Source organism: Arachis hypogaea, chromosome 9, assembly GCF_003086295.3.
Source record: "Arachis hypogaea cultivar Tifrunner chromosome 9, arahy.Tifrunner.gnm2.J5K5, whole genome shotgun sequence".
Lineage (NCBI taxonomy): Eukaryota > Viridiplantae > Streptophyta > Magnoliopsida > Fabales > Fabaceae > Arachis > Arachis hypogaea.
Genome location: NC_092044.1, coordinates 82,509,630 through 82,521,564, shown reverse-complemented (window position 1 = coordinate 82,521,564; position 11,935 = coordinate 82,509,630). Strand labels below are relative to the sequence as shown.

At 38.9% G+C, this 11,935-nt stretch overlaps 1 non-coding gene across 1 annotated transcript; it reads left to right on the top strand.

Moving 5' to 3' along the window:
• Positions 1-760: 760 nt before the first annotated feature.
• LOC112713346 (small nucleolar RNA R71) lies at positions 761-868 on the top strand. Its single transcript, XR_003158320.1, has one exon. It is a non-coding gene; the product is annotated as a small nucleolar RNA R71 (small nucleolar RNA).
• The last annotated feature ends 11,067 nt before the right edge of the window (positions 869-11,935 follow it).

The following is an 11,935-nucleotide window of genomic DNA, read 5'->3' as shown; positions in this document are numbered from 1 at the left end:
TGTTGATGGCCTTGCACTCTCCTTTTGGATTTTCTTTTGTATTGCTTGGAAGAGTACTAGGAGGGAGTTCAGTAATTTTCTTGCTCAGTTGACCCACTTGTGCCTCCAAATTTCTAATGGAGGACCTTGTTTCAGTTATGAAACTTTGAGTGGTTTTGATTAGATCAGAGACCATGGTTGCTAAGTCAGAGTGGTTCTGCTTAGAATTCTCTGTCTGTTGCTGAGAAGATGATGGAAAAGGCTTGCCATTGCTAAACCTATTTCTTCCACCATTATTATTGTTGAAACCTTGTTGAGGTCCCTGTTGATCCTTCCATGAAAGATTTGGATGATTTCTCCATGAAGGATTATAGGTGTTTCCATAGGGTTCTCCCATGTAATTCACCTCTTCCATTGAAGGGTTCTCAGGATCATAAGCTTCTTCTTCAGATGAAGCTTCCTTAGTACTGCCTGGTGCATTTTGCATTCCAGACAGACTTTGAGAAATCAAATTGACTTGCTGAGTCAATATCTTGTTCTGAGCCAATATGGCATTCAGAGTATCAATCTCAAGAACTCCTTTCTTCTGATTTGTCCCATTGTTCACAGGATTCCTTTCAGAAGTGTACATGAATTGGTTATTTGCAACCATTTCAATTAGTTCTTGAGCTTCTGTAGGCGTCTTCTTCAGATGAAGAGATCCTCCAGCAGAGCTATCCAAAGACATCTTGGACAGTTCAGACAGACCATCATAGAAAATACCTATGATGCTCCATTCAGAAAGCATATCAGAGGGACACTTTCTGATTAATTGTTTGTATCTTTCCCAAGCTTCATAGAGGGATTCTCCTTCCTTCTGTCTGAAGGTTTGGACTTCCACTCTAAGCTTACTCAATTTTTGAGGTGGAAAGAACTTTGCCAAGAAGGCATTGACTAGCTTTTCCCAAGAGTTCAGGCTTTCTTTAGGTTGTGAGTCCAACCATATCCTAGCTCTGTCTCTTACAGCAAAAGGGAATAGCATAAGTCTGTAGACCTCAGGGTCAACCCCATTGGTCTTGACAGTGTTACAGATTTGCAAGAATTCAGCTAAAAACTGATGAGGATCTTCCAATGGAAGTCCATGAAACTTACAATTCTGTTGCATTAGAGAAACTAATTGAGGCTTAAGCTCAAAGTTGTTTGCTCCAATGGCAGGGATAGAGATGCTTCTCCCATAGAAGTCGGGAGTAGGTGCAGTAAAGTCACCTAGCACCTTCCTTGCATTGTTGGCATTGTTGTTGTTTTCGGCTGCCATGGGGTCTTCTTCTTTGAAGATTTCTGTTAGGTCCTCTACAGAGAATTGTGCCTTAGCTTCTCTTAGCTTTCGCTTCAAGGTCCTTTCAGGTTCAGGATCAGCCTCAACAAGAATGCTTTTGTCTTTGCTCCTGCTCATATGAAAGAGAAGAGAACAAGAAAATATGGAATCTTCTATGTCACAGTATAGAGATTCCTTGAGGTGTCAGAGGAAAAGAAAAATGGAAGGAAGAGGTAGAAAATTTGAACTTATCAAGAAAGATGGAGTTCGAATTGTGCATTATGGAATAGTGTTAATCCATAAATAGAAGGATGTGAGAAGAGGGGAAGAAATTTTCGAAAATAATTTAAAAAGATTTTAAAAACATTTTGAAAAACTTTAATTGATTTTCGAAAACCAAGATTAAGAAAGAAGTAAAGTGATTTTTGAAAAAGATTTTGAAATTAGAAATAAAAAAAAATTTGATTGAAAACTATTTTGAAAAAGATGTGGTTAAGAAGATATGATTGGTTTTAAAAAGATGTGATTGAGAAGATATGATTTGAAAAACATTTTAAAAAGATTTGATTTTAAAAATTAATAACTTGGCTAACAAGAAAAGATATGATTCAAACATTAAACCTTTCTCAACAGAAAAGGCAACATACTTGAAATGTTGAATCAAATCATTAATTGATAGCAAGTATTTTTGAAAATGGAAAGAAACTGATTTTGAAAAAGATTTGATTGAAAAGATTTGATTTGAAAAAGATTTGATTTTGAAAAGATTTTGAAAACTAAAAAAAAATTGATTTGAAAACAAAATCTTCCCTCTTGTGCCATCCTGGCGTTAAACGCCCAGAATGGTGCACATTCTGGCGTTTAACGCCCAAAACACTACCCTTTTGGGCGTTAAACGCCCAGCCAGGCACCCTGGCTGGCATTTAAACGCCAGTTTGTCTTCCTTACTAGGCATTTTGAACGCCCAGCTTTTTTTGTATAATTCCTCTGCTGTATGTTCTGAATCTTCAATTCTCTGTATTATTGACTTGAAAAGACACAAATTAAAAATATTTTTGGATTTTTAATAATAAGGAATAATCAATATGAAACTAAAATCAAATAACAATGCATGCAAGACACTAAACTTAGTAGTTTGTATACTACTGACACTAACAAAATGAGAATGCATATGAGACACATAAACACTCAAATCAAGAGAATTTAAAAATCAGAGCAATGAAATCATCAAGAACAACTTGAAGATTAATGAAGACACATGCATGAATGCAAGAAGAACAGAAACATGCAATTGACACCAAACTTAACATGAGACTCTAGACTCAAACAAGAAATATATTTTTGAATTTTTTTTTCGAAAATTAAGTGAAAAAAGAAAATAAAGGTATCAAAATTCTTAATGAGAATTCCAGGAATCATGCAATGTTAGTCTAAAGCTTCAGTCTAAAGAAATTAGACATGGCTGAACAAGCTTCAGCAGGACATTGCATTCAAGAGCTAAATTGATGACAATCAATCAGCTTTGGTGATGATAAGAACATCACCTTGAAACACTAGAATTTATTCTTAAGAACTCTGAAGAAAAATACCTAATCTAAGCAACAAGATGAACCGTCAGTTGTCCATACTCGAACAATCCCCGGCAACGGCGCCAATAACTTGGTGCACAAAATTGTGATCTCTTCTTTTCACAACTCAAATAATCCCCGGTGATGAATCCAAAAACTTGGTGTTCAATACCATGGCATAAACACAACTTCGCACAACTAACCAGCAAGTGTACTGGGTCGTCCAAGTAATAAACCTTACGCGAGTAAGGGTCGATCCCACAGAGATTGTTGGTATGAAGAAAGCTATGGTCACCTTGTAAATCTTAGTCAGGCAAACTCAAATGGTTATGAATGATGAATAAAACATAAAGATAAAGATAGAGATACTTATGTAATTCATTGGTGGGAATTCAGATAAGCGTATGGAGATGCTGTGTCCCTTCTGTCTCTCTGCTTTCCTACTGTCTTCATCCAATCCTTCTTACTCCTTTCCATGGCAAGCTGTATGTAGGGTTTCACCGTTGTCAGTGGCTACCTCCCATCCTCTCAGTGAAAATGTTCAACACACCCTGTCACGGCACGGCTATTCAGCTGTCGGTTTCTGATCATGTCGGAATAGAATCCAGTGATTCTTTTGCGTCTGTCACTAACGCCCCACAATCACGAGTTTGAAGCTCGTCACAGTCATTCAATCATTGAATCCTACTCAAAATACCACAGACAAGGTTTAGACCTTCCGGATTCTCTTGAATGCCGCCATCAATTCTAGCTTATACCACGAAGATTCCAGTTAAAGTATCCAAGAGATATCCACCCAATCTAAGGTAGAACGGAGGTGGTTGTCAGGCACACGTTCATAGGTGAGAATGATGATGAGTGCCACGGATCATCACATTCATCAAGTTGAAGAACAAGTGATATCTTAGAACAAGAATAAGCCGAATTGAATAGAAGAACAATAGTAATTGCATTAATACTCGAGGTACAGCAGAGCTCCACACCTTAATCTATGGTGTGTAGAAACTCCACCGTTGAAAATACATAAGAACAAGGTCTAGGCATGGCCGTGAGGCCAGCCTCCCAATGATCTAAGATCTAAAGTGATAAAAAGATCCTCAATACAATAGTAAAAGGTCCTACTTATAGAGAACTAGTAGCCTAGGGTTTACAGAGATGAGTAAATGACATAAATATCCACTTCCAGGCCCACTTGGTGTGTGCTTGGGCTGAGCATTGAAGCATTTTTGTGTAGAGACTTCTCTTGGAGTTAAACGCCAGCTTTTGTGCCAGTTTGGGCGTTTAACTCCCATTCTTGTGCCAGTTCCGGCGTTTAACGCCGGGCATTCTTGAGCTGATTTGGAACGCCGGTTTGGGCCATCAAATCTCGGGCAAAGTATGGATTATTATACATTTCTGGAAAGCCCAGGATGTCTACTTTCCAACGCCGTTGAGAGCACGCCAATTGGGTTTCTGTAGCTCTAGAAAATCCTCTTCGAGTGCAGGGAGGTCAGAATCCAACAGCATCTGCAGTTCTTTTTAGTCTCTGAATCAGATTTTTGCTCAGGTCCCTCAATTTCAGCCAGAAAATATCTGAAATCACAGAAAAACACACAAACTCATAGTAAAGTCCAGAAAAGTGAATTTTAACTAAAAACTAATAAAAATATACTAAAAACTAACTAGAACATACTAAAAACATACTAAAAACAATGCCAAAAAGCGTACAAATTATCCGCTCATGAAGGAAATAAACCTACGGCAACTAAGGTTGAAGAATATAAAGCCAAGATGCCTTATCCTCAAAAACTCTGCCAAGCAGAATAGGATAAACAATTTGCCCGCTTTGTAGACTATCTCAGGACTCTTGAGATAAAGATTCCGTTTGCAGAGGCACTTGAGCAAATACCTTCTTATGCTAAGTTCATGAAAGAGATCTTAAGTCATAAGAAGGATTGGAGAGAAAATGAAAAAGTTTTCCTCACCGAAGAATGCAGTGCAGTCATTTTAAAAAGCTTACCAGAAAAGCTTAAAGATCCTGGAAGCTTTATGATACCATGCACAATAGAGGGTGCTTGTACCAAGACAGCTTTATGCGACCTTGGGTTAAGTATCAACCTAATACCTACATCCACTATCAGAAAACTTGGTTTGACTAAAGAGGTCAAACCAACCTAAAGATGTCTCCAACTTGCTAATGGCTCCATTAAAATACCATCAGGCGTAATTGAGGACATGATTGTCAAGGTTGGGCCATTTGTCTTTTCCACTGACTTTGTAGTGCTAGAAATGGAGGAGCATAAAAGTGCAACTCTCATTCTAGGAAGACCTTTCCTAGCAATTGGAAGAACTCTCATTGACATCCAAAAAGGATAGGTAACCCTGAGAGTCAATAATGATGAGTTCAAGTTGAATGCTGTCAAAGTTATGCAGCATCCAGACATATCTAGAGACTGCATGAGCATTGATATTATTGACTCCCTGGTGGAAGAGGTCAATATGACTGAGAGTCTCAAATTAGAGCTAGAGGACATCTTTAAAGATGTTCAGCCTGATTTGGAGGAATCAGAAAAAATAGAAGAACCTCTGATAACTCCTCATGAAGAGTAGAAGCCTCCTAAACCTGAGCTCAAACCACTATCACCATCATTTCTGGGAGAACATGACACTTTTCCAATGATCATAACCTCTGCCTTAGAACCACAGGAAGAGGAAGCACAAATCCAGGTGCTAAGGACACACAAGACAGCTCTTGGGTGGTCCATAAGTGATCTTAAGGGCATTAGCCCAACTAGATGCATGCACAAGATCCTATTGGAGGATGATGCCAAGCCAGTGGTTCAACCACAGAGGAGGCTGAATCTAGCCATGAAGGAGGTGGTGCAGAAAGAGGTCACTAAGTTAATAGAGGCTGGGATTATTTATCCTATTTCTAATAGCCTCTGGGTGAGCTCTGTCCAAGTTGTCCCCAAGAAGGGATGCATGACAGTGGTTCATAATGAAAAGAATGAACTGGTTCCTACAAGAACAGTTATAGGGTGGAGTATGTGTATTGACTATAGAAGGCTCAATACAGCCACCAGAAAGGATAATTTTCCTCTGCCATTCATAGATCAGATGCTAGAGAGACTAGCAGGTCATCCATACTACTGCTTTCTGGATAGCTATTCAGGTTACAACCAGATTGCAGTAGATCCTCAGGACCAAGAGAAAACAGCATTGGCATGTCCTTCTAGAGTATTTGCTTACAAACGGATGCCATTTGGCCTATGCAATGCACCTGTAATCTTTCAAAGATGCATGCTCTCTATCTTCTTTGATATGGTAGAGAAATTTCTGGAAGTCTTCATGGATAACTTCTCAGTATTTGGAGACTCATTCAGCTCCTGTCTTGACCATTAGCACTTGTTCTGAAAAGGTGCCAAGAGACTAACCTAGTTTTAAACTGGGAGAAATGTCACTTTATGGTGACTGAAGGAATTGTCCTTGGGCACAAAATGTCTAACAAGGGAATAGAGGTGGATCAAGCTAAGGTAAAAGTAATTAAAAAATTACCACCACCTGCCAATGTTAAGGCAATCAGAAGCTTTCTAGGGCATGCAGGATTCTATAGGAGGTTTATAAAGGATTTTTCAAAAATTGCTAAACCTCTGAGCAATCTGCTAGCTGCTGATACACCATTTGTCTTTGACACAAAGTGTTTGCAGACCTTTGAGACTCTGAAAGCTAAGTTGGTCACAACACCAATCATTTTTGCACTAGACTGGACATTACCATTTGAACTAATGTGTGATGCCAGTGACCATGCCATTGGTGCAGTATTAGGACAGAGGCATGACAAGCTTCTGCATATCATTTATTATGCTAGTCATGTTTTAAATGATGCATAGAAGAATTACACAACCACAGAGAAGGAGTTACTTTCATTGGTTTATGCCATTGACAAGATTAGATATTATTTAGTTGGATCAAAAGTGATTGTGTATACTGACCATGCTGCTCTAAAATATCTCCTCACAAAGCAGGATTCCAAACCCAGACTCATAAGATGGGTGTTTGATGAGCGGATAATTTATACGCTTCTTTAGGGATGTTTTCATTAGTTTTTATGCAAAATTCACATTTTTGGACTTTACTATGAGTTTGTGTATTTTTCTATGATTTTAGGAATTTTCTGGCTGAAATTGAGGGACCTGAGCAAAAATCTGATTCAGGCTGAAAAAGGACTGCTGATGCTGTTGGATTCTGACCTCCCTGCACTTGAAACGGATTTTCTGGAGCTATAGAACTCCAAATGGCGCGCTCTCAACGGCATTAGAAATTAGACGTCCAGAGCTTTTTAGAAATATATAATAGTTCATACTTTATTCGAGTTTAGATGACGCAAACTGGCGTTCAACGCCAGTTCCATGCTGCGTTCTGGAGTAAAACGCCAGAAACATGTCACAAACCAGAGTTAAACGCCAAAAACACGTTACAACTTGGCGTTTAACTCCAAGAGAAGCCTCTGCACGTGTAAATCTCAAGCTCAGTGGTGGACGAAATTGTGATCATCAAAGTTGGTCTCTTTGTTATTGTATGGAATCATTATTGTGGCTCTATGCTATGTGTGGACACAACTCCGTTCAACTTAACCAGCAAGTGTACTGGGTCATCCAAGTAATACCTTACGTGAGTAAGGGTCGATCCCACAGAGATTGTTGGTATGAAGCAAGCTATGGTCACCTTGTAAATCTCAGTTAGGCAGATTAAATGGTTTATGATAAGTTTGAAAATAAATAATAAACAGAAAATAAAATAGTAAATAGTTACTCATATAATTCCATGGTGAGAATTTCAGATAGGCATATGGAGATGCTGTGCTCCTCTTGAATCTCTACTTTCTTATTACATTCATCCAATCCTTCTTACTCCTTTCCATGACAAGCTGTATGTAGGGCATCACCGTTGTCAATGGCTACATCCCATCCTCTCAGCGAAAATGGTCCTATGCTCTGTCACAGCACGGCTAATCATCTGTCGGTTCTCAATCAGGTTGGAATAGAATCCCTTGATTCTTTTGCGTCTGTCACTAACGCCCAGCCTTCAGGAGTTTGAAGCTCGTCACAGTCATTCAATACCGGAATCCTACTCGGAATACCACAAACAAGGTTAGACTTTTCGGATTCCCGGAATCCTACTCGGAATACCATAGACAAGGTTAGACTTTCCGGATTCCCATGAATGCCGCCATCTACCAAGCTTATACCATGAAGATTCTGTTGGGGAATCTATGAGATATGCGCCCGGCCTACGGTAGAACGGAAGTGGTTGTCAGTCACGCGCGTTCATAGGTGAGAATGATGATGAGTGTCACGGATCATCACATTCATCAAGTTGTTGTGCAACGTATATGATGAGCGGATAATTTGTACGCTTTTTGGCATTGTTTTTAGTATGTTTTTAGTATGATCTAGTTAGTTTTTAGTATATTTTTAGTAGTTTTTAGTTAAAATTCACTTTTCTGGACTTTACTATGAGTTTGTGTGTTTTTCTGTGATTTCAGGTATTTTCTGGCTGAAATTGAGGGACCTGAGCAAAAATCTGATTCAGAGACTAAAAAGGATTGCAGATGCTGTTGGATTCTGACCTTCCTGCACTCGAAGCGGATTTTCTGGAGCTACAGAAGCCCAATTGGCGCGCTCTCAACGGCGTTGGAAAGTAGACATCCTGGGCTTTCCAGCAATATATGATAGTTCATACTTTGCCCAAGATTTGATGGCCCAAACCGGCGTTCAAAGTCACCCTCAGAATTCCCAGCGTTAAACGCCGGAACTGGCACAAGAATGGGAGTTAAACGCCCAAACTGGCACCAAAGCTAGCGTTTAACTCCAAGAAGAGTCTCTACACGAAAATGCTTCAATGCTCAGCCCAAGCACACACCAAGTGGGCCCGGAAGTGGATTTTTATGTCATTTACTCATATCTGTTAACCCTAGGCTACTAGTTCTCTATATATAGGACCTTTTACTATTGTATTTTCATCTTCGGATCTTTGGATTATTTTTAGATCCTTTGATCATCTTTGGACATCTAGTTCTTAGATCATTGGGAGGCTGGCCTCACGGCCATGCCTAGACCTTGTTCTTATGTATTTTCAACGGTGGAGTTTCTACACACCATAGATTAAGGTGTGGAGCTCTGCTGTACCTCGAGTATTAATGCAATTACTATTGTTCTTCTATTCAATTCCGCTTGTTCTTGTTCCAAGATATCACTTGTTCTTCAACTTGATGAATGTGATGATCCGTGACACTCATCATCATTCTCACCTATGAACGTGTGCCTGACAACCACCTTCGTTCTACCTTAGATTGGGTGAATATCTCTTGGATTCCTGATACACGATGCATGGTTGATCGCCTGACAACCGAGTGCTCGCCTGACAACCGAGCCAGCCTTTCCGTGAGATCAGAGTCTTCGTGGTATAGGCTAGAAATGATGGCGGCATTCAAGAGAATTCGGAAGGTCTAACCTTGTCTGTGGTATTCTGAGTAGGATTCAATGATTAAATGACTGTGACGAGCTTCAAACTCCTGAAGGTGGGGCGTTAGTGACAGACGCAAAAGAATCACTGGATTCTATTCCGGCCTGATTGAGAACCGACAGATGGATAGCCGTGCCGTGACAGGGTGCGTTTAACATTTCCACTGAGAGGATGGGAGGTAGCCACTGACAACGGTGAAACCCTTGCATAAGCTTGCCATGGAAAGGAGTAAGAAGGATTGGATGAAGACAGTAGGAAAGCAGAGAAACGGAAGGGATAAGCATCTTCATACGCTTATCTGAAATTCCTACCAATGAATTACATAAGTATCCCTATCTTTATCTTTATGTTTTATTCGTATATCACCATTATCCATTTGAGTTTGCCTGACTAAGATTTACAAGGTGACCATAGCTTGCTTCATACCAACAATCTCTGTGGGATCGACCCTTACTCGCGTAAGGTTTATTACTTGGATGACCCAGTACACTTGCTGGTTAGTTGTGCGAAGTTGTAGTGATCACAATTTCGTCCACCAAGTTTTTGGCGCCGTTGCCGGGGATTGTTCGAGTATGGACAACTGACGGTTCATCTTGTTGCTTAGATTAGGTATTTTTTTTCTTCAGAGTTCTTAAGAATGAATTCTAGTGTTTCAAGGTGATGTTCTTATCATCACCAAAGCTGATTGATTTTCATCAATTTAGCTCTTGAATGCAATGTCCTGCTGAAGCTTGTTCAGCCATGTCTAATTCCTTTAGACTGAAGCTTTAGACTAACATTGCATGATTCCTGGAATTCTCATTAAGAATTTTGATACCTTCATTTTCTTTTTCCACTTAATTTTCGAAAAAGCAAAAAAAAAATTTACAAAATCATAAAAACCAAAAATATTTTTCCTGTTGAGACTCTATTCTCATTTTAAGTTTGGTGTCAATTGCATGTTTCTGTTTTTCTTGCATTCATTCATGTGTCTTAGTGATCTTCAAGATGTTCTTGATGATTTCATCACTCTGATCTTTAATTCCTCTTGACTTGAGTGGTTATGTGTCTCATATGCATTCTCATTAGTGTCAGTAGTATACAAATTGCTAAGTTTGGTGTCTTGCATGCATTATTATTTGATTTTAGTTGCATTTTGATTATTCCTCACTATTAAAAATCCAAAAATATTTTCAATTTGTGTCTTTTCAAGTCAATAATACAGAGAATTGAAGATTCAGAACATACAGCAGAGGAATTACACAGAAAACGCTGGGCATTCAAAACGCCCAGTGAAGAAGGACAGACTGGCGTTTAAACGCCAGCCAGGGTGCCTGGTTGGGCGTTTAACGCCCAAAAGGGTAGAGTTTTGGGCGTTAAACGGCAGAATGTGCACCATTCTGGGCGTTTAACGCCAGGATGGCACAAGAGGGAAGATTTTGTTTTCAATGCAAATTTTTTCAAGTTTTCAAAATCTTTTCAAAATCAAATCTTTTTCAAATTCAATTTCTTTCTATTTTCAAAGATACTTGCTATCAATTAATGATTTGATTCAACATTTCAAGTATGTTGCCTTTTCTGTTGAGAAAGGTTTAATGTTTGAATCATATCTTTTCTTGATAGCCAAGTCATTAATTTTCAAAATCAAATTTTTAAAATGTTTTTCAAATCATATCTTCTCAATCACATCTTTTTAAAACCAATCATATCTTCTTAACCACATCTTTTTCAAAATAACTTTCAATTAAATCTTTTTGATTTCTAATTTCAAATTCTTTTTCAAAAATCACTTGATTTCTTTCCCACTTTTATTTTCGAAAATCAATTAGTGTTTTTCAAAATGTTTTCAAAATCTTTTACTTGATTTTCGAAAATTACTTCCCCTCTTCTCACATCCTTCTATTTATGGACTAACACTATTCCTTAATGCAAAATTCGAACTCCATCTTCTTTGATAAGTTCGAATTTTATACTTCTGCCTTCTATTTTTCCTTTCCTCTGACACCTCAAGGAATCTCTATACTGTGACATAGAGGATTCCACATTTTCTTGTTCTCTTCTCTTTCTTATGAGCAGGAGCAAGGACAAAAGCATTCTTGTTGAGGCTGTTCCTGAACCTGAAAGGACCTTGAAGCGAAAGCTAAGAGAAGCCAAGGCACAACTCTCTGTAGAGGACCTAACAGAAATCTTCAAAGAAGAAGAACCCATGGCAGCCAAAAACAACAACAATGCCAACAATGCAAGGAAGGTGCTGGGTGACTTTACTGCACCTACTCCTGACTTCTATGGGAGAAGCATCTCTATCCCTGCCATTGGAGCAAACAACTTTGAGCTTAAGCCTCAATTAGTTTCTCTAATGCAACAGAATTGCAAGTTCCATGGACTTCCATTGGAAGATCCTCATCAGTTTTTAGCTGAGTTCTTGCAAATCTGTGACACTGTCAAGACTAATAGGGTTGACCCTGAGGTCTACAGACTTATGCTATTCCCTTTTGCTGTAAGAGACAGAGCTAGAATATGGTTGGACTCACAACCTAAAGAAAGCCTGAACTCTTGGGAAAAGCTAGTCAATGCCTTCTTGGCAAAGTTCTTTCCACCTCAAAAATTGAGT